We start from the raw sequence: 27785 nt of genomic DNA on the forward strand, positions 1-27785 counted from the left end.
GGCAGGAGACAGAGAGTAATGATAATGAGCAGGTACTCTGATTGGCAGGATGTGACTTATACTGTCCCACAGGGATCTGTATTGGGGCCTCAACTTGTCACAGTATTTATTAATGACTTAGATGATGGCACATTCAAATTTGTCGATGATACAAAGATAGATGGCATTGTAGACATTGTAGACGAAAGCATAAAATTACATGGGGCTATTGATTGATTAAGTGAATGAGCAAAACTGTGGCAAATGGATTTCAATGTAAGCAAATGTGAGTTCATCCACTTTGGACCTAAAAAGGATAGAACATGGTATTTTCTAAATGGTGAAAGGCTACAAACAGTGGCGGTCCAAAGAGACTTGGGGGTCCAGGTACATAGATCATTAAAATGTCATGGACAGGTACAGAAAAAAAATCAAAAAGGCTAATGGAATGCTAGCCTTTTTTCTAGGGGATTAGAATAGGGGGTAGAAGTTATGCTGAAGCTCTGGTTAGACCACACATGGAGTACTGCGAGCAGTTCTGGGCATCACACCTTAGGAAGGGTATATTGGTCTTGGAGGGAGTGCAGAGTAGGTTTACCAGAATGATACCCGGACTCCAAGCGTTAAATTACGAGGAGAGATTACGCAAATTAGGATTATATTCCCTAGAATTTAGAAGGTTAAGGAGAAATCTGATCGAGGTTTTCAAGATATTAAGAGGAATAGATAGGGTAGATAGAAACTACTTCCGCTGGTTGGGGATTCTAGGATTAGGGGGCATAGTCTAAAAATTAGAGCCAGACCTTTCAGGAGTGAAATTAGGAAACACTTCGACACACAAAGGGTGGTAGAAGTTTGGAACTCTCTTCTGCAAATGGGAATTGATACTAGATCAATTGTTAATTTTAAATATGAGATTGATAGATTTTTGTTTACCAAAGTTATTAAGGGATATGGGCCAAAGGCCATATGAAGTTAGGTCGCAGATCAGCCATGACCTCATTGAATGGAGGAACAGGCTTGAGGGGCTAAATGGCCTACTCCTGTTCCTATGTTCCTATGAAGAGTAGTCAGTTGTCAATTTACACACAAGGTCCCACATACAGCAATGAAATAAATGAGCAGTTACTCTGTTTTAATGATGTTGGTTGAGAGATAAATATTGGCCGGGATAAAGAAAAGAGCAGCATGCATTGCTTGAGATTAAATTTGGCAAAGAGAAGCAAAAGCTGCTAAACAGTGTATATACGGCAGGTCTAGTACAATGATATATAAAATACCCTGTGAGCTGAAAATGGAAATACAAAGTGAGGAGTTCTTTGTAGACTGTTCTATTTGTGCATGAGAATTGTCACAATCTTTCTCTGCTACTAGTACAGTCTGATTTTCTTGTCTGTTGTAACATCTTAATTATATATCTTATTGAAAGATGTGATGAAAGCAGAGTTTTTATCTTGTCACAACTAAGTAAATTTGCATCTTAATTTTACTTTTCTAAATACCAAGAGGGTGAAATTCATTATCACCCTGTTTGGGGGCGGTAACATTCGGGTGGCGTGGGAATTAGCACCAGGCACGGAAGTCCCGCCCTTCTCAAGAAATTCGGGTTACCATCCCCCAGAAGGATGTGGAGCGCTCGGCTCTCCACTTCCTTCCTGGGGTGGTAACGGGGCGGAAACGCCGGCAGCACTACACACTTGGCCGTGCAGTGCTGCCGCGTCCGAGGGGCTCTTCCCTCAATTAAAGGGAAGGGCTCAGGCTGCCAACTCTGTAAAAGAAAAAGGCAGCTCCCTGGACCACCGGGGAGCGGGGCTGTTCCGCGATCAGCCGGCACTCTGCTTGAGATCGCAGCCATGACTAGCGAAGAAACCACATCAGGAGCGGCAACAAAAAGGTTTGGGTTTTTTTACACTTGGCCACCTCTGCTAGCGGCCGGCTGCCCGATACCCGTTCCCTGAAGCTGTTGGTGTTATCGCCCGGCACTGCTGCAAGGGGGTGAAAGCCAATTTGGGGCTGGGGCACCAAAGGAGTAATGCGCACAGCGATGACATCACGATCTCAGATGCAGGAAATCGGGGCACAACACTGTAGTGCTGCCGCGAAACTCTCGCCGAATATGGCGGAAGTTGTTGCCAGCGTCGGCGCCCAGGCATTAAGGCAGTTGCACCTGTTAGCGGGAGGATAAATGAACCGGATTTCAAGCCCCTATGATATAAAAAGAAGGTTTTCTGCTATCCCAAATTTTAACATGGAGCATGTCAGACCAGGTATTTGGACCAAAGCCACGGTAGTCTTTGAACCCTAACCAATCAAATTATCAGGGGAAGAATTTTTGTGGGAGCTCCCTCGAACTTCCACTTTAACTGTGGTAGAAACGCGAGAAAAGCAACAGCCCAGCGAGGCATCTTACTGTATAGAAACATAGAAACATAGAAACATAGAAAATAGGTGCAGGAATAGACCATTTGGCCCTTCGAGCCTGCACCACCATTCAATAAGATCATGGCTGATCATTCCCTCAGTAACCTTTTCCTGCTTTCTCTCCACACCCCTTGATCCCTTTAGCCGTAAGGTCCATATCTAAATCCCTCTTGAATATATCCAACGAACTGGCATCAACAACTCTCTGCGGTAGGGAATTCCACAGGTTAACAACTCTCTGAGTGAAGAAGTTTCTCCTCATCTCAGTCCTAAATGGCCTACCCCTTATCCTAAAACTGTGTCCCCTGGTTCTGGACTTCCCCAACATCGGGAACATTCTACCCGCATCCAACCTGTCCAGTCCCGTCAGAATCTTGTAAGTTTCTATGAGATCCCCTCTCATCCTTCCGAACTCCAGTGTATGCCCAGTTAGCAACACCCTTTTCCTGCACCCATCAGCTCAAAACATTTTTGCCCTGTAAGTTGCTGGAAATGTGAACTGATAATGGCGTGTTGAGGGCACCACGGCATCTGGGACCTTAGTGAACAACAGGACCAACAGTGTATCTCCTTAACCAATGAGATTTAAGGATTGAGAAATAAACAAAGGAATGATGGAGAAGGGGAGTTAAAACAGGTGCAGAATGAGAAATAAAGAAAGAGAAAAAAAGATTGGATTCAGAGAGAGAGAGAAAAGAGACAGAAAGGAAAAGTGAGGGAAAAAACATTTTAAATATCTCTAACAACAATTGACTACCTGTGGGACTGAGACTCCATGGGGGGGAATTTTAACCCCAAAAATGGGTGGGTTGGTTCGGTTTGGAGGTTAAAGTGGTAAAAAAAGTGGAGCCCCGACCCCAACCCACCCATTTTAATGGAGGCGGGACGGGGGCAGGCAGCCAACCCACTCCAAAGAGGCGGGTCACTCATTTAAATATTATAATGAGGCTGGCAGGCCTCATGATGATCCATCATTTCAAATTTAACTCTGGCTGCTCGGGTTTCTTGGGCCTCAGGAACCTGCCAGTTAAAGGGAGGCGAGGACTGCTGAATCCAGGAGCTGAGTGCCTTTCCACCCCCCACATCGAACACCCCCTCGACCCTTCCGACCACCTCTCCCCTCTAAGCCTCCGATCCCACCCCTGATCTCCCACAACCTCACTACTGAGGCCTCCGATTCCTCCCCCTATCCCATCCCTGAGGGCTCTGATTCCCAGCTCCAGCCCCCAATCACCTTCTCTGACTCCCCCCTCCAGTCTCGATCTTTCTCCAGCCCCCGACCACCCCCTCCCCATCACCTTCTGGCCCCAACCACCCCCGATCCTCCTCCCACCCTGATTCATCCCTCCTCCAATGCTCCTCCAGCCCCGATTCAGTCCTTCTGATCCTCCTCCTCCAGCCCCCGACCACACCCCCAATCTGCCTCTGGCCTCGATCCTCCTCTAGCCCCGATTTTTTTCTCCCCAACCCCAATGCTCCTCTGGCCTCGATTCAATCCCGCAAACCTCCTCCAGCCCCTTTCAGTCCACCCCAATTCTCTTCCGGCCCCGATTCACCAGACCATCCTCCTTTGGTCCCAATCCTCTGACCCTGCTCCTCCTCCGTACCCTCATCACCCCGCCCCTCAATCTCTCCCTCCCCCCTCTCTGTGTTCTAGTGCTGCAGGCCTACCTAGCCAACAGCCAGCCAGCTTCTCCATTGTTAAATTCTGGAAGGCCTATGGGAAACCTGTTCTCAAGGGTTTTCTGACCGTCTTCTTGCGCATGCAACCTGTTTTATCTGTTTTCACTGCCGCGCTGGTTGAGGTAGCCTCTTGAGCGAAATTCCGCTCTTAGTTTTTTTTCCCTCCGAACCGGAACTTGATCATCATGGGGGCAGTGATAGCACCTGAGGGGCAGAAATTGAGTGCGGAGTGGAGTGACCGCTGCGATGAGATCATCATGGCCCTGTGTCATCACGGCTGTCCCCTTCACTTAAAGGGGAGAGTCTCCGCGATTTTAAAACTTCGGTCCATTGGGCCACCAGGGAGGGTTTCGGCTGGGCCAGTGGCCTGGCACCCAAGAACGGGGAGCCAGGATGCCTGTTGGCAGCCCAGCCAAACCTGGGGACATAATTGTCGGCCCGACATGGCAGTCGGCCGACAAAAGAAATAACACGGCAGCGGCAGCAGTGCGTCCTCCCGTTTAAGGGAAGTTGCACCGCCATTGCAGAAGGCCACAACCTCATTAGACCACTGGGAAAAAGCTGCTTTTGGCACCGCCGGGTAGGCCAAAGGTTTTCGGAGGGGAATGTCGCCGTCAGGGGGTAGATCGGCGGTGCGCACGGTGATGACCCGCTTAAGACAGATCAGCAGCAGTGGAGCGGTGGTGGGGGGAGATCGGGGCACCGCCAGGAAAACTCAGAGAAGAAATTGGGCTATCAGTGACCACCGATTTGAGTGGCAACAGGCCATAAGGAAAGGGGCATTGACTCGTCCAGGCATCTGGAGAATGTGATGACAGCTGTGGGATTGATGTCGGAAGTGGAGAGGTGGAGCTAAGTGTTGTTGGCATACACGAAGAAGCTGGCACCGTGCTTCTGGATTACTATAACCATCATAAATAATGAATGGGAAGAGAACCCTATGGTACACCAGTGATAACCGTGCAGGAGAAAAAGTGGTCAGAGGTGAAATACGGTCACGATGCAATGGAGAAATCAAGGTACATGAAGAGGGAGAGTGAACCATGATTACAGTCACACAGAATGTCATTTGTGACTTTGACTGTGCTGTTAACATGGTGAAAGCCTAGTGTCATGTATGTATGCTTAGTAGCCACCAGGGGGCGCCACTGTCGAAGGTCATTGGGCAGTATGCACTTGTGTGCAGGCCAGGTAGATGAAGCAAGCCACCATGTAATGTAGGCACTTTGGGCCAGAATAAATTTGAGCCAGGTTTACACCTGAGTGAGTTTACAGTATTCAGTCTATCGAGTTATTACATACACAACATTTGCCGATAAGGTAACTCAAGAACCTTCGCATGCAAAATGAGCACCATTGGAATTCTGGAGAGATTCATGGAGGGAGAGGACTGGTCAGATTTTATCGATCACCTGGACCAGTACTTAGTGGCCAACAAAATGGAGGAAGCTATTGACGCCGTTAGGTGCAGGGCAATTTTCCTCATTGCAGTCCGAAAATCTATGGCCTCATAAAGAATCTCTTCTTGCCTGCACGTCCAAGGACAAGGACTATGAGGAATTGTGTGCTCTGGTACATGACCACCTCAAAGCAAAAGAAGGCATCATCATCTCACGCTATCGATTCTACATGCATATTCGTTCTGAGGGCCAGGAATTCGTCGCCGTCTTGTTGGGCCATGTAAGTTCGAAGACGCGTTGGGAGACATGCTGCGAGATTTCTTCGTAATAGGAATCAACCACGAGGTGATCCTCCGGAAGTTATTGGCTGCGGAGACGCTGGATTTGAGCAAGGCCATCGCAATTGCCCAGGCATGCATGATGACAGATGATAATTTAAGGCAGATATTATCGAAGAGTCGGAGCTCCACGGCAAGTACTGTAAACAAGATTGTGTCGTTGTATGGCAGAGCTGTTTATGGCAGGGTCCACTCGACTGCGTATGCGAAACCTGTAGCTACTCAAAGGCCGCCAATGGGTACGAATCCGATTTCATCCTGTTGGCGTTGTGGCAGCAATCATCGGCATCATCAGTGTCATTTTAAACAGTACATCTGTAAAGGCTGGTTCGAAAGTGGGGCACCTTCAGCGAATGTGTCCACAACTGAGCAAGCGTGCTGCGACTCACCACGTGGATGATGATGACTAGTCCAGCTCGGACCTGGATATGCAACCCGAGATACCCGAGGAGGAAGTGTATGGACTGTATTCATTCCTGACAAAGAGCCAACCGATAATGCTGAATGTGAAACCAAACAGCGTGCCGGTATCGATGGAATTGGACACGGGTGTGAGTCAGTCGATAATGAGCCAAAGGACATTCGACAAGCTGTAAGGGGTTTTCACAGGGTTGTTGTTGTGCCTTGGGTGTCTCTCTCTGGGCTTCTGCCCTCACAGCTTATGCCTGGCCTGTGAGATACCCTGAGTGCTGCAAGAGCACCCCTGGAGAGACTGTGTCCACAGCTTATGAAGGGGGTTTTGAGACTCGTGCGTCCCCACAGCTTATGCCTAGCCTGTGAGGCACCTGTGAGTGTCAAACACTCCTAACCCCTTCTTCCCTAGCCTGTGACACACAGTTGAGCATTTTCGAGGCGCTCCTAGCTTCCCTTACACGGTTCTGACTTAAGACTCACGATCAGGTGATGTAATACAATAGAACTGAGACAAGGTGATTCCAAGAGGAACTTTAGGCTTCCAATTTATTTGACAAGGTGTAACTCAACAAACAGCAATACACCAACAAAACAATCCCCCTAAATCCCACTAAAACGGACCCAACGGAAATCTTTACACCAGTTTAGCAGTACAATGCCCAACCTCCCACCTTTCCTGGCCTAACTGAGTTGGGAGTTCTGGGGACCGGAAGTTATACTCACTACTGTGCCTTCCGCAGTCTGGTGGTTTGTTTCTTCTATCTTCGGTGTCTTCGGACACTGGTTTTCCTTCAGTGTCGAGAGGCTTGTGGTTGTGGTTGTTGAATCACGAGGGCAGGGAAAATCATCACTTCTTTTTTCACTACGTCAGAAACCCCTTTTTTATAGCCAGATTATCCAGTCCGCCTCTCCTGTTGAAGTCGATTCTTCTCATTGGTGGACTTTTGATTTTGAAAAATGCAGCAGTTTGAGGTTTTTAGGTTTTTTTCCCCACTGATCTTAACCTACTCAAGGTTTGAGTGGGTGTTGATTGCATTGGCCTCCTGTAGCCATTGTGCTAGTCTGGCCTGAGCCAGATATTTCTATGCCTGATGAAAAAGGTGTTGGAATATGTATGTGGTATTGTTTAAATGCTAATTGACTCCACCCCTTTTCTTGCAGACCTTTTAAAAAATCCCAAATTCGATTAAAGTTCGTAGTTTCTTCCATGTGCACTTTAGGATTTCAAACTTTCTGGTAGATAGTTCCAAATTAAATTCCCTTTCCTATGAGTCCAAACACTGGGGGGGGGGGGTCTCCATTTGTGTCCCAAAGTTTTCCTTCCATCGGTTTCAATTCACAGCACAGACTGATCCCACAGCCCTTTTCCTTCTGGGTAAAATGAGGGGGTTTCCGTCCTCCCCTACATAATCCCCCATCTGACACAGTCAGACACCACTCGAGTGTGTCAAAGTTCAGGGTGGTGAGAAAACCCTAGGTCTCTCAAATTGCCCAACTTTCCCCAGTTTAACTCTAAACTGATCCCGTCGATATATATCGTAATTCCTTTTAACGCGGTACTAAACACAGAAATCCAACAGGTTACAATACACGACAGCAACATACATATATGTACTTAAGGTTACAGCAGTAATTGTACATTGAGTCTCATTTCGGTCTCAAACGTAAAACAAAGAAACCTGCCCTGCAAACTCCCCAGGGGCCATGTATGAAAACGCAGTCATCTCTGGAAATAACAAAACCGCCTAAGTGTCGCGGTCAAGCTTTGTTTACACGCCTTGAGTGATTAGTAACGGCTCTCCTGGCTGTGTAGTAGCCTGAGGAACTGCGTTCTTTTTTTCTTTTTCTCCTGAGCTTACAGCTTGTAACTAGCAGATAAGCTACAATCAGGAGTTGGCCGATTACTGAGGCATGCGATCCCACCCGGATCCATGCAGGTATGTCTGCCCGTATTCCCAAATCCCACCATGCTGGGGGTTTAATCTGGGCAATCTCCCCTGCTAGAATTTCAGTTTTCTGCTCCATGGTGTAAAAATGTTTTTGAGACAAATCCACTGCCTGGAGGAGGGCTGTAAGTTTCTCAGGTAGTGGGGCAATGGGATAGCCAAACTGGGCGACATATTGTTGTAGATGGCTGAGGTTGTTTTGTACCGTGAGGTGAATCGTGGAAGGTTCAGGGATGGGTGTGATTCTGGTGTGTGCCACTTGAACCTCTGCCCTGGGTTTAAAGCAAAAGCTGCTATACGGAATTGGAACCACCTTCCGTGTTCATACCGTTGGGCACTTGTGGTGACACAATATGTCCCACCGCCTACATATGCTACCTGTGGAGGCATATGGTTAGGGGCCATTACCTCCATTGTGCAATTGATAGGCTCTGCCCCAGCAGTGCTGAACCCGCATAGTGGCCTTGCAAAAGCGTTCAAGTGCTGGGGGCACAGGATTACCTGTGCTCTCCTGCTCCGACAACCCGAGAGGTCTGTACCTGTCACAGTGTGCTCCCACATTGTGACATAAGGTGGGACCTCTTGGAATCGAACATGCACCCCTCCACGAATGACTCCCACATTCTCCACTCGGTACAGGGGTGCTGGTCGTGGGGACGCCCCCATCACGGGCATCCTGACCACCACACCCATGATGGTATGATTTGACTTTCCACAGTCCACTGGTACCGGGTAGGCTTCCGATGCTACACGAAGTTGGCAAGGACTCAAAACATTATCGTAAGGGTGCAGTGCTGCTAAGTGCTGGTTGCTGATCCAGGAGGGGACCTGTCCCTGTCTCAGATCCTCGAGGTAACTCCGTCCCTCTCCCAGCAACCAGGCCCCATTGAGCACGCACACCTCATTTTGGGCGGCTTGATCGGAGGCGTTTCTATCCTCCCGAATCAAGGCGTTTACAGCCCTGGCCTGCGCCTCCAATTGAGAGATAATCTCCTTTAAGTGAACTGTCATTGCCACCTCTTCGTGGAGTGCGGATCCCACTACGGTATTCTCGTCCCCCAGGATTTTGCGCAGCTGATTCTTTAACCCATTTATCTGGAGGGCCAGCTGCATGTTATCCAAACTGTTTATGGTGGACGCCCCGGTGTTAAACCCCATAAGAATGTCATTTAAAGTGCCACGCTTCTGCCTGCCCGGTTCGGCCCTATCCCACTGTTTATATAAGTCTCTCACTTTGACATCCCCGAAGTCCAGTTCATAGAACTTCCGGAACATCTCCCGCAGCAGAGCCTGGTATAACAGCTCGGTTTCCCGGGGACACCACATAGGTAGGCGACTTCTGTCAGATTTAGCACCACTGATGCCACTGCGTAATGTACCCCCTGATAAAATAGTTTCTCGGTAGGGACCAACACTAAACCATTCCCCGGCCCCCTGGTTGTTGTCGGGCACTCGTGTGGGACGGTGGGCTTGGCCGTGGGTGGGGATTTTCTTTCCCGAACTACAAGTTCGGTGGCATTTACTGGTACCCAGGGATTGGGGATCACACACACCTCCCCACTGCAATCCCATACCACCCCATCTCCGACATCCTGCCACCACCTATAGAAAGCAATGGATACCCCCTCTGAACACACGCGAGTGGATCCCCACATACACAAATAAATTCCTTGGTCGTACGCCCACCATTTCTCCCAGCACACCGTGACCCCGCCAGATGACCCCATGATGGTTCGGTAGGTATCATTATCCAGACGTTCCCAGTCCAAGTGTCGGTCTCCCATGTCCCTCTTGAGCTTTCTGAACCACCACCACCGTCCCAGAGGTATGTCCCCTTGGCAAGTTGGGCATACCTTCCTGCCTTCTGTCACTCTCACTCTGGAAGTGGCCACAATGATCTCCGGGCAGGGGACGGAAGCCTCTCCGTAGGTAAAGTCCTTATGGTTGGAGTACTTGGTGGAGTTCGATCCCAACCACCCAGGCCATTTCCCCTCGTGGGAGTAGGTGACCCGGCCATCCGCCACCGGAGTCCCTTCTCCTGTGGTCACTGTCGGCGCTCTGCCCCCGGAGCATCCGAAAACCAGGGAGTCCTCGGTGTCCCCTCGGTGCCTGGTGCAGATCCTTAGCGATACCAGCATCACTAACGTCCAGTAGGGAGGTGTTGACATCTGAAAGGCAAGAAGAACATGGCCTTGCCTTGAGAGACCTCTCCAGGCTCGGCCCACTTAACATGTTCCAAACACAAAAATGCTGTACCCAACCGTCACTGCCTTACCTAAACACATATACTCACAACACAAAGTAACAAAACAGGAAGGGAAAATATACACACCGCCACCCGTCCCCGGGTGGCCAGGCTATATCCTGTCACTGTACAGGCGTCGTCGACTACTTGGCTGACCGTACCCTGCGGACCAGGATGTCCTCCGCTGAGGGGCTCGTATGGTCCCCCTTAATGAGTCTTGTGCTGCCCTCCAAGGCCCTCCCGAGCCCCGGATAATCGGTGGGAGACCCTTGCTAGTGCAACAGAGCACCCTCCCTGTTGTCTTTCGCCGTATCAGTCTGGGGCGGGAGGCTAAGTAAACAGGGGACCACGGCGCCCTGGGCTGTGGCACTCTGTGACTCCTCCCTACTGTCGGTGCAGAGTCCCACGTTATGGACTGCAATGCCATCTCCTCCACCTCTTGGGCTAGCCCCAGCTGATCCACCATGGGAGGTTCAGCTTCCCCTTGAACCTTGCTAATGGTAGAGCCTTTCTCCCTACTTCTGTTAGTGGGCTGGGAACCTCTACCCAGTGGTGGGATAGCCTTACAAGAGCAATGAACCAGCCCCGGCTGTAGAGCTTCGGGGCCCGCTGCCTCCTCCGGAGCCTCCAAATCCACCGGGGCCTGTTCTTCCCCCAGTGCATGATTCCCTTCCCTTGCTCATCCCCTCTGTTTTTTACCTCTTTTGGGGTGAAACAATTTACATTGATTAATGTGATACCACTTCACCCGGCGAGGCAGTCGAACCGCATAGACCATAGGGCTAACCTTGTCGACTATGCTGTTTGGTCCCATATATAATGCTTCAAAAACCCCGACCCGAGCATAGTTCCTCACCATGACCTGGTCCCCTATCTCCCATTCGTGGTGTTTGCTGGGTTCTAGCAGCAATCGGTTACTCTGATGCTGTCTGCCCATGTTACTAGCAGCCTGCCAGTGAATCTGTTTGAGGTGTTCAAACAGGTTCCTGACAAACCGGTCCCGGTTCACCTCTCGGAGCTGCCCTTCGGTGAGAACCGGCGCCAACACATGCACTGGGGTTCTCATGATCCGGCCCGTCATCAGCTCATGGGGTGAGTACCCTGTGCTCTTTGACTGACTGGCCCGGATTCCCATGAGGACCAACGGTAAGACCTCCACCCACTTGTTCGGTGAGTCGCCCGTCTCCTTGCGCAGCCTTTCCTTTAGGGTCCGGTTCAGGCGTTCTACGGGGCCTGAGGACTGAGGGTTGTAGGCGACATGCCATTTGGCTCTTATCCCCAGCACCTTTAGGGTAAGCCTGCATCACCTGGCCGGTGAAGTGGCTTCCTCGGTCGGACTCCACGATTTGAGGTAGACCCCACCAAGAGAACACCTCCCTCACCAGGATTTTTGCAGTCCCCACCGCGGTAGCTGTTCGGCAAGGGAAGGCTTCCACCCACTTGGAAAACACATCCACCAGGACGAGGCAGTATTTATAACCTCCCTGGGCGGTCGGTAGGGGTCCGATGTAGTCGATCTGGATCGACTGCCATGGTCCCTCTACCCGCCTGACGTGTCCCATAGACGCCTTCCTTTTCTGAGGGTCTGGATTGTTTGCAGCGCAAACCAGACAGCCCGCACAGAAGTTGCGGACGTCTTCCCAGGGGTCTGGCCACCACCCTGCCTTTTCTACCCGTTGCCAGGTAGATTCCGGCCCAGAGTGTCCCGCACCTGGACCCTCATGGGCCAGCTGAAGGAATTCCCTCCGGTGTTGTGGCGGCACTACCCATTTGTCCCCTTTAAACAACATGCCTTCCCGCACAGCAATATCTGCAGCACTGTATGGGCCCTCCGCCTTTTCCCCCCTTTTGATAGCAGCCAAGGCAGCCTTCAGGATCGGATCCTGCATCTGGACTACTTTAAGGTCCGGGGCCGCAGCCGCCCCTACGCTCCCTTGTGTCCCTGGCTTGCTTCTTGCTGCTGCTATCCTGCCTGCCTCATATGGGTCCCATGGGCGACCTGTGCGAGCACCTTCCCTTGCCAGCAGGTCTGCCTGCTGGTTACCTTCCCCCCATGGCTCAGTTTTGGAGTGGACCTTTACCTTACGGATATATACATCCCCGGTTTCTCCCACTGCAGCCACGATCTTTTCTAGCAGGGGTTTGGTCACAAGGGGCTTCCCATCCGCAGAGGTGTACCCCCGGCGTGACCAAATCGGCAGATACTCTGTACATGAATTGCAAGTGAACATGCTGTCCGAGCAAATCGTGTATGGGGTAGGGAATTCCTCGGGGTGTGTGACCACATACATCACCGCCGAGAGTTCTGCCTGCTGGGCGCTCAGGGTGCATGGGAGTTTAAGAGCCAAGGCAATTCCTGCCTTGGGATCCCAAACTCCGCAGCCCATGAGTCTTGTACCCACGGACACTGAACTGGAGCCATCAACGTAGATCTCGCGGCCTGTCGGGTGTATCCCTGCCAGAAATCCAAAGTTAATGTCCCATACCCCCTCCACAGAGCATCGATGCGGCTGCCCTGGATAGATTAAATTTGCTGTGAGCCTGGGCTCGCAGAGGCCCTTGACCTTTAAAGTCATTTGGGAGAGGAGGAGGGTCCAGCGAGTGATTCTAGCACTGCTCACTGTCCCGTCCTTAATCCTCCCATGCAACAGCATCTGCGTCGGGGTATGATGGGTGAGGAGTGTAATGGGGGATATTCCGGTAAAGATCTGAGCTCTCTTTACTGCCCAGTGGGTGGCAAGCAAGTGTCTCTCACAATTGGAGTATCCCTTTTCTACCTCCGTGAGGACCCTGGAGGAGTACACCACTGGTCTCAGCTGACCATTTCGCCCCTGGAGCAACACTGCACTTAAGCTGTCACCACTGGCTGCCACCTCCAGGAAGAATTCCTCCCCCCCATCAATTGCCCCTAGGGCTGGTGCTACCCGCAGATCTCTCTTCAGACGGACAAATGCTGCCTCACAGTCCTCGTCCAATTCCCACTCGACCCCCTTGTGTAGGAGTCTGAGCAGAGGGACGGCAGTGGCTGCATAGTCCTCGATGAAGTCCCTACAGTAGCCAGTGATTCCCAGGAAAGACCTTACCCCCGACACATCCCTAGGGACAGGGAGTTCCTGCACTGCCTTTCTTCTAGCCTCATCAATGGCCCTTTCTCCTGCCCTTATCGTCAGGCCCAGGAATTTTACCTCTCCTAGACCTATCTGGGCTTTCTTGGGGTTAACTTTAAAACCCCCTTCCTTCAGTAAGACCAGCAGTTCGGCCAGCAGTGGACCGTGTTCCTCACTGCTCTCTGTGAACAACAACAGGACATCCACATACTGGACCAGCTGGTGTGGCTGGCTGAAGCCTTTTAAGCAGTTCGCCATGCATTGGTGAAAGATGCTGGGACTATTATGAAAGCCCTGTGGGAGGCAGCTCCATGTATACTGCTGTTCCCAGAAGGTGAAGGCAAACTTATACTGGTCTTCCCTCCGTACAGGGATAGACCAGAACCCGTTGGATATGTCCAACACTGTGAACGTGGTTGCGGATGCAGGGATTTCCCCTATCAGATCCGCAACCGCCGCTACTGTGGGGGCACAAGCTGGGATGTTTTTATTGAGCACCCTATAATCCACCGTAGCCCTCCAAGAATTGTCCGGTTTCCTAACCGGCCAAAGCGGGGAGTTGACATGGGTGGCTATGGGTCTCAAAACACCCTGCTCGACAAGCAAGCTTAAAGCTGTCTCCAAGTCTGCTTCTGCCTCTCGGGGAAAGCCATACTGCTTTTGCGGGCGGGACATGGGATCCCCATCTATTCTAACCTCCACTCCTGTGACTCTCCCACAGTCGTGTTTATGGGTGGCAAATGCTGCAAGATTTGCTTGCACATAGGCCCAGTACTTGGCCGGGGTGTTACCGACCAGAACCTCCAGGTCGTAACCCCCTTTTGGCTTCATTGTACACAGAGTCCCTTTTCCCTGTTTCTTATCAATAACCATGACTTCTCCCTCTGCTCCCGTGCCCACTGTGCCCCATAGACAGTGATTCCTCAAGTCTACTAGGATCTGGCGAGCGATGATAAAATCAGCCCCCAAAATCCCTTTTCCCACCTGCTCCCAGTTCATTAGGACGCACTTCCATTGTGTTTGGAGTGCTCCTAAACGAACCGCGAGCGGGACTGAGAAAAACCCAGCCTTCTCATTACCTGTGAACCCAACTAGTTGATACGGCACCCCGTTTGATAGAGGTGAGGTTGCGGGGTCCTCCGAATGGACTATCGTGCTGGAAGCACCAGTGTCCAAAAGGTAGGTACCCAATACACCCTCAACCTCCATCTTGACCCAGGGTCGTCCCCAGGGGTCGTATTCTAGTGGACACAGGTATGCAGGCTGGATCTGGGCTAGTCACGGCCTCTGTACTGGCAAGGTTGCTGGTGCTTCCCTGCCTGTTGCTGTGGCTACCTTCCCAGTCCCCTCCAGCGCTGTCCTCACTGCAGCTACTATCTCATCAAGAGATGGTGAGGAGCTCCCTCCACTTCCCCCACTCTGGGCGGCTCCTGAAGGACTTCTTCCCCCATATCTCTTTACTGGGCTCCTGCAATCCCTTTTAAAATGCCCTGTTTTCCCGCACCCGTAGCACACTCCCTCCTTATCAGACGAGCGGCCACCTTCCTGGTGCCATTCCCTTTTGGGAATCGGGTTGGGTTTTACTTCATTTACCCGACCTTTGGAGGTTTTCTCCTCCTCCCCTCCTCCATTCCGTTGGACCAGTGCCAGTTGCCTGACCACTGCTCCCTCGGTGAGTTTGGGGTCCCGGGAATCGAACCACAGTTCTGCCCTGGCCTTGAGCCGGGGCAAGCAGTTTGCCACCAGCATCCTCAGCCAGCAGCCAGTCTGTACCGCGGAAAGATTCGCCCGGTCGAGGAGCTCCCCACAGGCTGCGTGGTATACCACCCACAGCCTGTCCGCAAACGCCTGCGGGGTTTCCCCTGCGAGCTGCCTTGTCCTTTCGACCCGTTCGAAAGGACTGCCATCATCGAAGCCCATAGCCTCAAGGACGGCCCTCTCGACCTCAGTAAATGTGCGCTGTCCCCTCCGGCATTCGGCCGGTAGGGCCTGGTACAATTTGCTGTCCAGAGAGAAGAGCAGCAGCTTGGCTGTCTCTTCCTCGTCACACCCATTAATTTCCCCTGCCTGCATCACCTCCATGAAGTGGATAGACGGGTCTCTGCTGCGAGTGAGTTTGGCCAAATGGGCCACCATGGCCCTGAGTGATTGAACTCCATGGGGAATAATAAAGTCGCTCTCCAGCACTCCCCGACCTTGGCCACCTCCCTGTGGAGGACCGTACTTGCGCTGCCTGACCGGGCACATCCGCCATGGTTCAGGATCTTTCTGCGCTGGTCCCTCTACCTCCGGCTGTCCCACCATACCCGGTGCAGCAGACAGTGCCTGGTCGCCTGATCCAGCCTTTAACTGACCCTCGGCTGGAGCCTCACATCCCTGCTGCCGAGCGGGACACATTGGTCCTGCCCCCAGCCCTGGGTATGCTACTACCTGCGTGCCCCGCCCCTCCTGGTACCCCACCGGACAAACCACCGGTGCCTCAGGAGGTGGTCGTGCGTCTCTTGCCTTTGTATTCTCCTCTACCCCCCAATACTCTCCTTTGTCCCCTGTGGACCCTCCAGGTCCTATCAGGGCGACCATCCCCTTTGCCTGGGATAGAGCATGCGTGAGAGTTTTAATCCTCTCCTGGCAGGGACCGTGATCTGCAAACTCACTGCTACTGGCCACTTTATAGGCTGCCTGTACATCTTTTAATTTATTCTCCAGTTCCCAAATTTTCTGGGTGTACCGAGAGTTCTGTTCCTGGAGGGACTCCTCACTAGCCTTGGCCTCCGTGACCTGACACTGAAGATAGTCCCGGCTATTTCGGAAGGTCTCCTCCAACTGCCGTTTCCTTTGCTGCTCCCCAGCTAATTCGGCCAGCAGGTTGTCCCCAACCACAGCCCGGATAGCATAGAGCTCCTCTGATTTCTGAAGATTCTGTTCCAAGTCCTTCACTCGCTGGTCGAGCTTTCGGACTTGGCGGGTGAGGCAGATAAGCCAGATGGCCTTTTCCACCCTGTGGTTGTGGTCCTTCCCTGCTGTCCACTGAGCAGCAGCATCCACTGGGCGCTCTGCCCGAGTGAGGGCTTGCACCCAAGGTTTGGTGAGGTTCACCTTGCCAAAAATGTATGAGGAAATTCTCTCCTCCATTTTAGTTTCCTCTCTTATCACTTCATCTGTTATATTAACATCTCCTGTTTGCTTATGTCCCTTCGTGGTCGCCATGTTCTGTAAGGGGTTTTCACAGGGTTGTTGTTGTGCCTTGGGTGTCTCTCTCTGGGCTTCTGCCCTCACAGCTTATGCCTGGCCTGTGAGGTACCCTGAGTGCTGCAAGAGCACCCCTGGAGAGACTGTGTCCACAGCTTATGAAGGGGGTTTTGAGACTCGTGCGTCCCCACAGCTTATGCCTAGCCTGTGAGGCACCTGTGAGTGTCAAACATTCCTAACCCCTTCTTCCCTAGCCTGTGACACACAGTTGAGCGTTTTCGAGGCGCTCCTAGCTTCCCTTACACGGTTCTGACTTAAGACTCACGATCAGGTGATGTAATACAATAGAACTGAGACAAGGTGATTCCAAGAGGAACTTTAGGCTTCCAATTTATTTGACAAGGTGTAACTCAACAAACAGCAATACACCAACAAAACAATCCCCCTAAATCCCACTAAAATGGACCCAACGGAAATCTTTACACCAGTTTAGCATCTTTCCTGGCCTAACTGAGTTGGGAGTTCTGGGGACCGGAAGTTATACTCACTACTGTGCCTTCCGCAGTCTGGTGGTTTGTTTCTTCTATCTTCGGTGTCTTCGGACACTGGTTTTCCTTCAGTGTCGAGAGGCTTGTGGTTGTGGTTGTTGAATCACGAGGGCAGGGAAAATCATCACTTCTTTTTTCACTACGTCAGAAACCCCTTTTTTATAGCCAGATTATCCAGTCCGCCTCTCCTGCTGAAGTCGATTCTTCTCATTGGTGGACTTTTGATTTTGAAAAATGCAGCAGTTTGAGGTTTTTAGGTTTTTTTCCCACTGATCTTAACCTACTCAAGGTTTGAGTGGGTGTTGATTGCATTGGCCTCCTGTAGCCATTGTGCTAGTCTGGCCTGAGCCAGATATTTCTATGCCTGATGAAAAAGGTGTTGGAATATGTATGTGGCATTGTTTAAATGCTAATTGACTCCACCCCTTTTCTTGCAGACCTTTGAAAAAATCCCAAATTCGATTAAAGTTCGTAGTTTCTTCCATGTGCACTTTAGGATTTCAAACTTTCTGGTAGATAGTTCCAAATTAAATTCCCTTTCCTATGAGTCCAAACACTGGGGGGGTGGGGGGGGTCTCCATTTGTGTCCCAAAGTTTTCCTTCCATCGGTTTCAATTCACAGCACAGACTGATCCCACAGCCCTTTTCCTTCTGGGTAAAATGAGGGGGTTTTCATCCTCCCCTACAAAGCTGTGGGACACTAAGGCTGTGAAGCCTAAGCTGAGCCCAGTCAATGCCAAGTTGCGTACTTACAACAAACAACTCATACCAGTGATTGGCAGTGTAGTAGTCAAGGTGTCGTATGATGGTATGGTTCATGATCTACCGTTATGGATCGTTCCAGGAAATGGTCCAATGCTGTTCGACAGGAATTGGCTCGAAAAAATCAAATGGAATTGGAACAATATCAGCGTGTTGTCATCGGTGGATGACACTTCATGTGCTCAAGTGCTGAGCAAGATTCCCTCACTGTTTGAACCAGGCATCGGCAATTTCACGGGAGCCAAGGTGCAGATTTGCCTGGACTTGGGTACAAGACCCGTCCATCACAAAGCTCAGGCTGTTCCGTAAATGATGAGGGCGAAGGTCAAAATTGATCTGGACAGACACCAACTGAAGGGGTCATATCACCAGCTGAATTTAACGAATGGGCCAGTCCCATTGTTCCTGTGTTGCAGAGTGTTGGCACTGTCAGGATTTGTGGAAACTACAAGGTTACGATCAACTGATTTTCAAAACAGGATCAGTACCCATTACCGAAGGCTGATGACCTGTTTGCAATGCTAGCCAGTGGGAAATCGTTCACTAAACTGGATCTGACGTCGGCCTACATGACACAGAAGCTCATCAAAAGGTCAAAGAAACTTACGTGCATCAACACTCATAAAGGACTGTTTATTTACAACAGGTGTCCTTTTGGAATTCGCTCAGCTGCAGCCACATTTCAGAGGAACATGGAGACTGAAGTCCATCCTTGAGCACTTTATTAGAGCCACTGCACATGCTGTTAAGAAAAGGCAACAACTGGGTTTGGGGTGTGTCTCAAGATAGAGCTTTCGAGAAAACTACAAATCTGCTTTGCTCTAACAAGTTGCTGGTACATTATGATCTGTGTAAGCGTCTAGTATTGGCCTGTGATGCTTCATCACATGGGGTTGGCTGCGTGCTCCAACAAGCTAATGAGTTGGGTAAACTACAACCTGTTGCATATGCTTCGAAAGGTTTGTCAAAGGCGAAAAGAGCCTACAGCATGGTAGAAAAAGAAGCTTTAGCCTGCGTGTATGGGGTTAAAAAGATGCATCAGCACCTGTTTCGTCTTCGTTTTGAACTGGAAACAGATCACAAGCCACTCATTTCATTGTTTTTGGAAAACAAAGGTATCAATGCCAATGCATCGTCCCGCATCCAGAAGTGGGCGCTGACGTTATCTACCTATGATTATGTCATTCGCCATAGACCTGGAACTGAGAATTGTGCCGATGCACTGAGCTATCTGCCTTTGCCCACACTGGAGGTGGAGACGCCACAACCTGCAGATCTACTGTTAGTTATGGATGCTTTTGAGAGTGAAGGAACCCCTGTAACTGCTCAACAAGTTAGGGCCTGGACCAGACAGGATTCGATTTTATCGGTTCTAAAACGTTGTGTCCTTAGTGGTGATTGGTCTGCCATACCTATGGAAATGTGTGATGAGACCAAACATTACAACCATCGCAAAGACGAACTATCCATTCAGTCAGATTGTTTACTATGGGGCAATCGTGTTGTTATGCTTAAGAAAGGCAGAGAGGAAATTTGTACGTGATCTACATAACACTCATTCCGGTATTATCATGATGAAAGCCATTGCAAGGTCTCACGTATGGTCGCCTGGAATTGACTCTGATCTGGAATCATGTGTGCATCAGTGCAACACTTGCATGCAGCTAAGCAAAGTACCAGCGGAATCTCCACTGAGTCTGTGGTTGTGGCCATCCAAACCATGGTCGAGGATCCACATCGACTTTGCGGGTCCTTTCCTGGGTAAGATGTTTTTTGTTGTGGTGGATGCATATTCCAAGTGGATAGAGTGTATAATCATGTCATCCAGTACATCCACAGCTACCATTGAGAGCCTTCGTGTCATGTTTGCTACTCATGGTCTGCCTGATATCGTTGTGAGCGACACCGGATCTTGCTTCACAAGTCTGGAGTTTCAAGAGTTCATGAAACTCAATGACATTAAACATGTGAGGTCAGCACCATTCAAACCTGTTATAATGGTCAAGCAGAACGTACTGTCCAAATAATGAAGCAGAGTATGAAACGTGTAACTCAGGGTTCACTGCAGACTTACTTGTCATGCATATTGCTTCGTTACTGGGCAAGACTCCACACGCTTACCGGGGTCCCCCCTGCTGAATTATTGATGAAGAGAGATCTCAAGACCAAACTCTCTCTCGTCCATCCTGACTTGAACGATCGTGTTGAAAACAGATGTCAAAATCAGCAGTGATATCATGATTATGCTGCTGTGTCACGCGACATCTCTGTTAACGATCCGGTGTATGTGCTAAATTATGGTCAAGGTCCCAAGTGGGTCGCCGGTACTGCTCGGGCCAAGGAGGGTAACGTAGAGTTTATTGTCCTGCTCAAGAATGGGCAAAATTGCAGGAAACATGTTGATCAGATAAAGCTGCGGCACACGGATGAACGGGAACAAGTTGAGGAAGATACGATCAGTGACCAACCAACCTATATTCATTCATCAGAGGACTTCGCTGTCATCAATGAATCTGGACTTTTAATCTCTGACATGGTCATTGCCACTCCCATCAAATCAGCTACCCAGCCTCCAGTCATAACTGACTCAGAACACTCGCCCAGAACTGGAGTTGACGATCAACTTGTGAGCGGAAAGCCCCGGACCATCTTAACTTGTAAAGCGACTGATACTAACATCTTGAAGGGGGATGTTGTCATGTATGTATGCTTGGGGTTACTAGCCACCAAGGGGGTGCCACTGTCGGAGGTCATTGGGCTGTACATATGTGTGTGTGGGCCAGGCATATAAAGCAAGCCACCATGTAATGTAGGCACTTTGGGCCGGAATAAAGTTGAGCCAGGTTTGCACCTGAGTGAGTTCACAGTATTCAGTCTATCAAGTTATTACATACACAACACCTAGCTAAAGGGTGTTAAAGAAAGAAGAGACCAAGGAAGCAGAGGCAGCAAACTGGATAATTTTAGAAGGACAGGAGCTCCTGGTATTGGTGTCAAAGGTGAGGATGGAAAGTGTGGTGGGAGGGATGTCAATGGAAATGGTTCTTTGTGAAGAAGAGGAATTTATAGTTTTTCCTATTCTCCAGTATGATCTTAGACTTAATCGGAGTGAATTTCTCCACGGGTATTCTCCTGATCTTCATCGGAAGAGTTGAGGAAACCCTGAAAAAAGCAGCAAAATGTCATTGGGAAATTATTTCGCAATGTGTTTATTTGGCCCTGGAAAAGGAGCGAAGATAGAGCTCGAGATAGTTGTGTCATATTTGTTGATGGGCAAATGCACTTCAGCTTGCAGCCTATGGACATGAGTCCATGAAGGTGCTGAAACAGTGAGGTAATGGAAGCATATGTGATCTCAAGGGAACAAAAGTGTCAAAAGAAGAAGTGAGACAATCTTGCAAGAGAGTGCCAGTAGCATCAGTGTCACCATGGGTGAAAGGCTGGATTTAGAGAGGTTGCAGTATGAGAGGACATGTGTGAGGGTCATAAACGTATATAGCAAAGAGATAATTCACAGTGAATCCTCATTGCTATTACCATGGCACTTTTCTTCAAATGTGCCCCTTTCTTGCAATTACATGCTTATAAAGCAGGTGAATCAGCAATTCAGCAATATTTTACAGGGTGTTATATGATTGGTTGCCCACTTCTGCGTTCATTATAATGCATCATAGCCCCAACTGTACATAATTAATGTTTCACTTCATTCTTAGTACAGTGGTGACTATCCCCAAATGTCAATGTGGTTCAAATCTTTGTCCTCATTTTCAAAACCCTCCATGGTATCACCCTACCAAATGTAGTAACTTTCTCCAGCCGCTTCTCCAAAAGTAGATTACTGTTTATCCTCCACTCCCTCATTGGAAGCTGATCTTTCAGTCATTATACCCTTGCACTTTGATACTCTCTTCCAAAACCTCATTGCTTTGTTGACTCTCTTCCTCCTTCCTTTAGAAGCCACTTAAAAACCTCTCTTTGAACATGCTTTCAGCCGTCCCCTCGAAGTCGTTCCTATCTCCTGGACAACATGTGCTTTCTCTTCATAAAGTGTTCCGAAACTGTCTTCTACATTAGGATCTAACTCACAGTGGGGGGAGTTTTAACTTTTGTGCGATAGTGTTAAACAAGTGGTAGCGAATCGGCAACCCATTTTGTATCTTTCCTGATTTTTAAATTGGGAGAGATGTAAAGCGGCTTGCCAATTCACTATTACCCATTTTATACTAGCGCACAAAGTCAAAATTACCACCCATCAGTGCACTGAGTAAATAGGACGTGTCAGTAAAATAAATACGTTTTTTAAATGTTCGTGTATTTTTCAAATACATCATATGATTAGGATTATTTTTCTTACAGTATATCTTTCCAAATACATTGGCACTTATTTTTGTAGTTTCTTTTACATAAGAAGATTGTTAGACGATATTTCCCGCTTGTGTTTTTCTCAATTTCCTGTTGAAATGTTTGTAATGTACTTAAGAATTTCTTGTTATTAAAGAGTTTTAGTTTAGGTTGAAATGGGATAACTCCCAAGCTAAAATCTATTTACAAAACTTAACAGTGTATACTTCATAAATCATGCAAATGAGCATATAAAAACTTGAGAAATCTTACCCCAAACCCCCCATGAAAATAAAATTAAAAAGACTAGAATTTTTCTACCACATAATGGGCCCAAATTTCCCCAGGAATGGCTCCATTTTTTTTGGAGCAACTTGATTTTTCTGGAGTATCTTTTTAGTTGCAATTCTGGCCATTTAATTTGCGCCAGTGTAAGTGAGTTAGTTAGGTTTTTTTTTAAGTTTAGTTTTTTTTCCAAAAGGGAGCGTTACCAGCCACTTACACCTGTTTTGGCCATTTCAGCAAGTTTAGCCAGCTAAAAGTTACTCCAAACTAACATAGGCCAGCATAAGTTGGCACTCTTGTACGTTCAGAAAAAACTTGCGGTGACTTAAGTAATCAGCGCAGGCAGTCAGAGATAGGGAGAAGGGGACCTTGTAAAGCACTAAACACCTTCACAACAACATTAAAAAATCATTAATACATTTAAAGCACCAAGTACTAAACAAAGCAATACATTTGCACCAAGCACTATGTAATGTATATACATAAGGTCTGCCCCCCAACAGGGGGCACTACCGACAGAGGTCCTAGGGTCATAGGTACACTCTTGCTGGGCCAGATATATAACCTGAACTTCACCTTTGTATCTTCACTTCTGGAAGCCATTAAAGACTGACCAGGTTACACCTAGTCACTGGCTCACAGTACGGAGTTCATTGTATCATTTCATACACCACAACTGGCGATGAGGCAAATACGAACCCACGCAAAAGTATGGCGAGCACAGCATGATCGAGTACTGTTGGAATTCTCGAGAGATTCAATGAGGGAGAGGATTGGGGCGATTTCACGGATCGTCTTGACCAGTATTTTGTGGCAAATGACCTAAATGAAGACAAGGATGCAGAGAAGCGCAGGGCAGTTTTTCTCATCGTTTGTGGCCTCACGATCTATGCACTCATCAAGAATGTGCTCTCACCCACTCTTCCTGCAGAAAACGATTACAAAGAACTGTGTGCTCTAGTTCGGGAACACCTTAAATGCACGGAAAGAATCCTCATATCCAGATATCGCTTCTTTACGCACGTTCGTCCAGAAGGCCAGGACATAGCGGCACTTGTTGCCGACCTGAGACATCTTGCAGGGCCTTGCAAGTTTGGGCCTGCATTGGAAGACATGCTGCGTGATTTTTTTCGTGATCGGGGTCAACCACGAGGCGATCTTGAGTAAGCTGTTGGCTGCGGAGACGCCGGACCTCAGCAAGGTAATCACCATTCCCCAGGCTTGCATGTCCACGCAGAAAAGCACGAAGCAGATATCGCAACAAAACAGGAATTCCATGGCAAGTACTGTGCACAAAATTGTATCGACGGCTGGCAGAGCTGCACATGGCAGGGCCTACTCGACTGCGTCTGCAAGACCGGGAGCCACTCAAAGTTTGCCATCGAGGGACTACTCGACTGCATATGCAAGAATGGGAGCCGCTCAAAGCCCGCCATTGGGTGCAAATCCGAGCTCAACATGTTGGCATTGCGGGGGCAATCACCGTCCTCATCAGTGCTGCTTCAGGTAGTATGTATGCAGAAGGTGTGTGAAGACGGGGCATCTTCAGCGGACGTGTCCACAGCAGAGCAAGTGAGCTGCGACACACCACATGGATGATGATCAATTCAGCGTGGATCTGGCAATGTAACCCGAGGCATCTGAGAGCTCTGAGGAGGAAGTGTAAAGCCTACGTGCGTTCCTAACAAAGAACCAACTGATAATGATGGAGGTAAACTTAAATGGCGTGCCGGTATCCATGGAATTAGACACAGGTGCGAGTCAATCGATAATGAGCCAGAGGACTTTCAAAAAGCTGTGAGAGACCAAGGCAGAGAGACCCAAGCTGAATCCAATAAATGGGAAGTTGCGTACCTACACCAAAGAGCTCGTACCAGTGATCGGTAGTGCAGCAGTAAGAGTGTCGTACGAGGGAGCGGTTCATGATCTACCGTTAAGGATTATCCCGGGCAACGGTCCATCGTTATCCAGCAGGAGTTGGCTCGAGAAAATAAAATGGAAATGGTACGATATCAAAGCTTTGTTATCAGCGGATGGTGATTTGTGTGCTCAAGTGCTGAGCAAATTTCTCTCACTATTTGAACCGGGAATTGGCAGCTTCAAGGGAGCCAAGGTACAGATTCACCTAGGCCCAGACGCAAGGCTCATCCATCACAAAGCGGTCCCGCACATGATGGGAGAAAAGGTCGAGCTCGAATTGGACAGGCTACAACGCGATGGGGTCATCTCACTGGTCGAATTTAATGAATGGGCCAGCCCCATTGTTCCGGTGTAAAAGAGCGACGGCATGGTCAGGATTTGTGGAGACTACAAGGTCACGATCAACCGAGTTTCGAAACAAGATCAGTACCCTCTACTGAAAGATGATGACCTGTTTGCAACGCTAGCCGGGGGAAAATCGTTCACAAAATTGAATCTAACGTCAGCCTACATGACACAAGAACTGGTTGAATCATCAAAGAAACTTACGTGCATCAACACGTACAAAGGACTGTTTATTTACAACAGGTGCCCTTTTAGCATTCGTTCGGCAGCAGCCATATTTCAGAGAAACATGGAGAGCCTATTGAAATCCATCCCCAGGACCGTGGTATTCCAAGACGACATCCTAGTCACAGGTCGTGACACTGCCGAACACCTGCACAATCTGGAAGAGGTTCTGCATCGTCTGGACAAAGTGGGACTCAGGCTGAAACATTCTAAGTGATTTTCATGGCACCAGAGGTCGAATTCCTTGGACAAAAGATTGCTTCAGATGGAATCAGGCCTACAGACGTGAAAACAGGGGCCATCAAAAATGCACCCAGGCCCCAGAATGTAATGGAGCTGCGTTCGTTCCTGGGTCTACTCAACTACTTCTGTTACTTTTTACCCAAATTGAGCACAGTATTAGAGCCTTTGCACAAGCTGCTCAGGAAAGGAGATGACTGGGTGTGGGGTGAACTTCAAGACAGAGCCTTTGAGAGGTACTGTATGACCCATGCAAGCGTCTAGTTTTGACCTGTGATGCGTCGTCCTATGGGGTCGGCTGCGTACTCCAGCAAGCCGATGAGTCAGGCAAACTAAACCAGTTGCATACGCATCTCGAAGCCTGTCCAAGGGGGAAAGAGCCTATGGCATGGTAGAGAAAGAGGCTTTAGCATGTGTTTATGGGGTAAAAAAAATGCACAGTACATGCTTGGGCTTCGTTTCGAGCTCAAAACTGATCACAAGCCGCTTATATCATTGTTCTCAGAACATAAAGGTATCAATATCAATGCGCCGTCCCGCATCCAGAGGTGGGCACTGACATTATCTACCTATGATTATGTCATTCGCCATAGACCAAGCACCGACAACTGCGCTGAAGCATTGAGCCAGTTACCGTTGCCCACACCGGAGGTGGAAACGCCAATGCACGCAGAGCTACTCATGGTCATGGAGAGTGAAGGGTCGCCCGTCACTGCTCAACAAGTTAAGACCTGGACTAGCCAGGATCCGACCCTATCGGTTGTAAAATGTTCTGTTTTTAACGGGGACTAGTCAACCATCCCCAAGGAAATGGGTGATGAATCCAAATCGTACAGCTGTCGCAAAGATGAGCTTTCCATCCAGTCTGACTGTTTACTGTGGGGTAATCATGTTGTAATGCCCAAGAAAGGCAGGGCGAGATTTGTACAGGAATTACATAGTACGCATCCCGGTATTTCATGATGAAGGCCATCGCCAGGTCCCATGTTTGGTGGCCTGGCATTGACTCGGGCTTAGAGTCATGCGTGCATCAGTGCAGCACTTGCATGCAGTTAAGCAATGCCCAAAAGGAAGCTCCGCTCAGTCTGTGGTCATGGCCATCCAAACGGTGGTCTAGAATCCACATCAACTTTGCGGGCCCCTTCCTCGGTAAAATGTTTTTTGTGGTGGTGGATGAATACTCCAAATGGATAGAATGTGTGATCATGTCATCCAGCACTTGCATTGCCACAATTGAGAACCTGAGAGCCATGTTTGCCACACATGGTCTGCCAGACATCGTTGTCAGTGAAAACGGACCGTGTTTCATGAGCCTGGAGTTTCAAGAGTTTATGAAATGCAACGGCATAAAACATATGAGGTCAGCCCTGTTCAAACCCGCGTCCAATGGCCAAGTGGAGCGGGCAGTTCAAACAATCAAGCAGAGCCTGAAACGCTTAACTCACGGTTCCTTGCAGACACGCCTGTCATGTATACTGCTCAGTTACAGGACAAGACCACACATGCTCATCGGGGACCCGTCTGCGGAACTATTGATGAAAAGAGGCCTCAAAACCAGGCTCTCTCTAGTCCATCCTGACCTTAACGATCATGTTGAAACCCAACGTCAACGCCAGCAGTGGTATCATGACCACGTCGTAGTGTCATGCGACATATCTGTAAATGACCCAGTGTATGTACTTAACCATGGTCAAGGGTCCAAGTGGCTCCCGGGCAATGTTACAGATAAGGAGGGTGTATATGGTTAAACTCAAGAATGGGCAGATGTGCAGGAAACACATTGATCAAATCAAGCTGAGAGACATTGACGAACCAGAACAGTTGGAAGAAGGCACCGCGAACTTAGACGACCAACGAACTCACGTCCAGCTATCAGAAGAACCCACTGTGGTCAACGCCCAGCCCCAAGTCGTAAGAGACTCGGAAAGCACTGAGATTGGACTGAGATGGTCAACCAGGGAGCGAAGGGCTCCGGGACGTCTGAACTTGTAATATGGATTGTGCCAAGAACTGGGGGGAATGATGTAATGTATGTTCATAATGCTAAGCTCATAATAAAGTATTGCAACTGAGTACTGTAGACAATGAGTAAGAATGACCTTAGCTCCTTTTATTTAAACTCCAGAGTGCTGGTACAGCATGGGAGGCCTCCTTATATACAATGCTCCCAATGCTGGGATCCCTTGGTACTCCAACAGGTAAGCCCTCTGGTGGCAGTATGATACAGGTTGCCTAGGGTTGCATACATAACATCACTCCCTCCCAAAGTCAACAGTACACTTATTTACAGGGTGAGACGATCTGGGGCTTTTCGCTCCCTTGTCAATCGTCTCGGTACAAATGCAGGTGTGGGTGAGTTGGTTGGTTCTTCGCTGGGCTGCTGGGCAGCTGGCCTTG

This window comes from Pristiophorus japonicus, chromosome 1 (genome assembly GCF_044704955.1).
Source record: "Pristiophorus japonicus isolate sPriJap1 chromosome 1, sPriJap1.hap1, whole genome shotgun sequence".
Classification (NCBI taxonomy): domain Eukaryota; kingdom Metazoa; phylum Chordata; class Chondrichthyes; family Pristiophoridae; genus Pristiophorus; species Pristiophorus japonicus.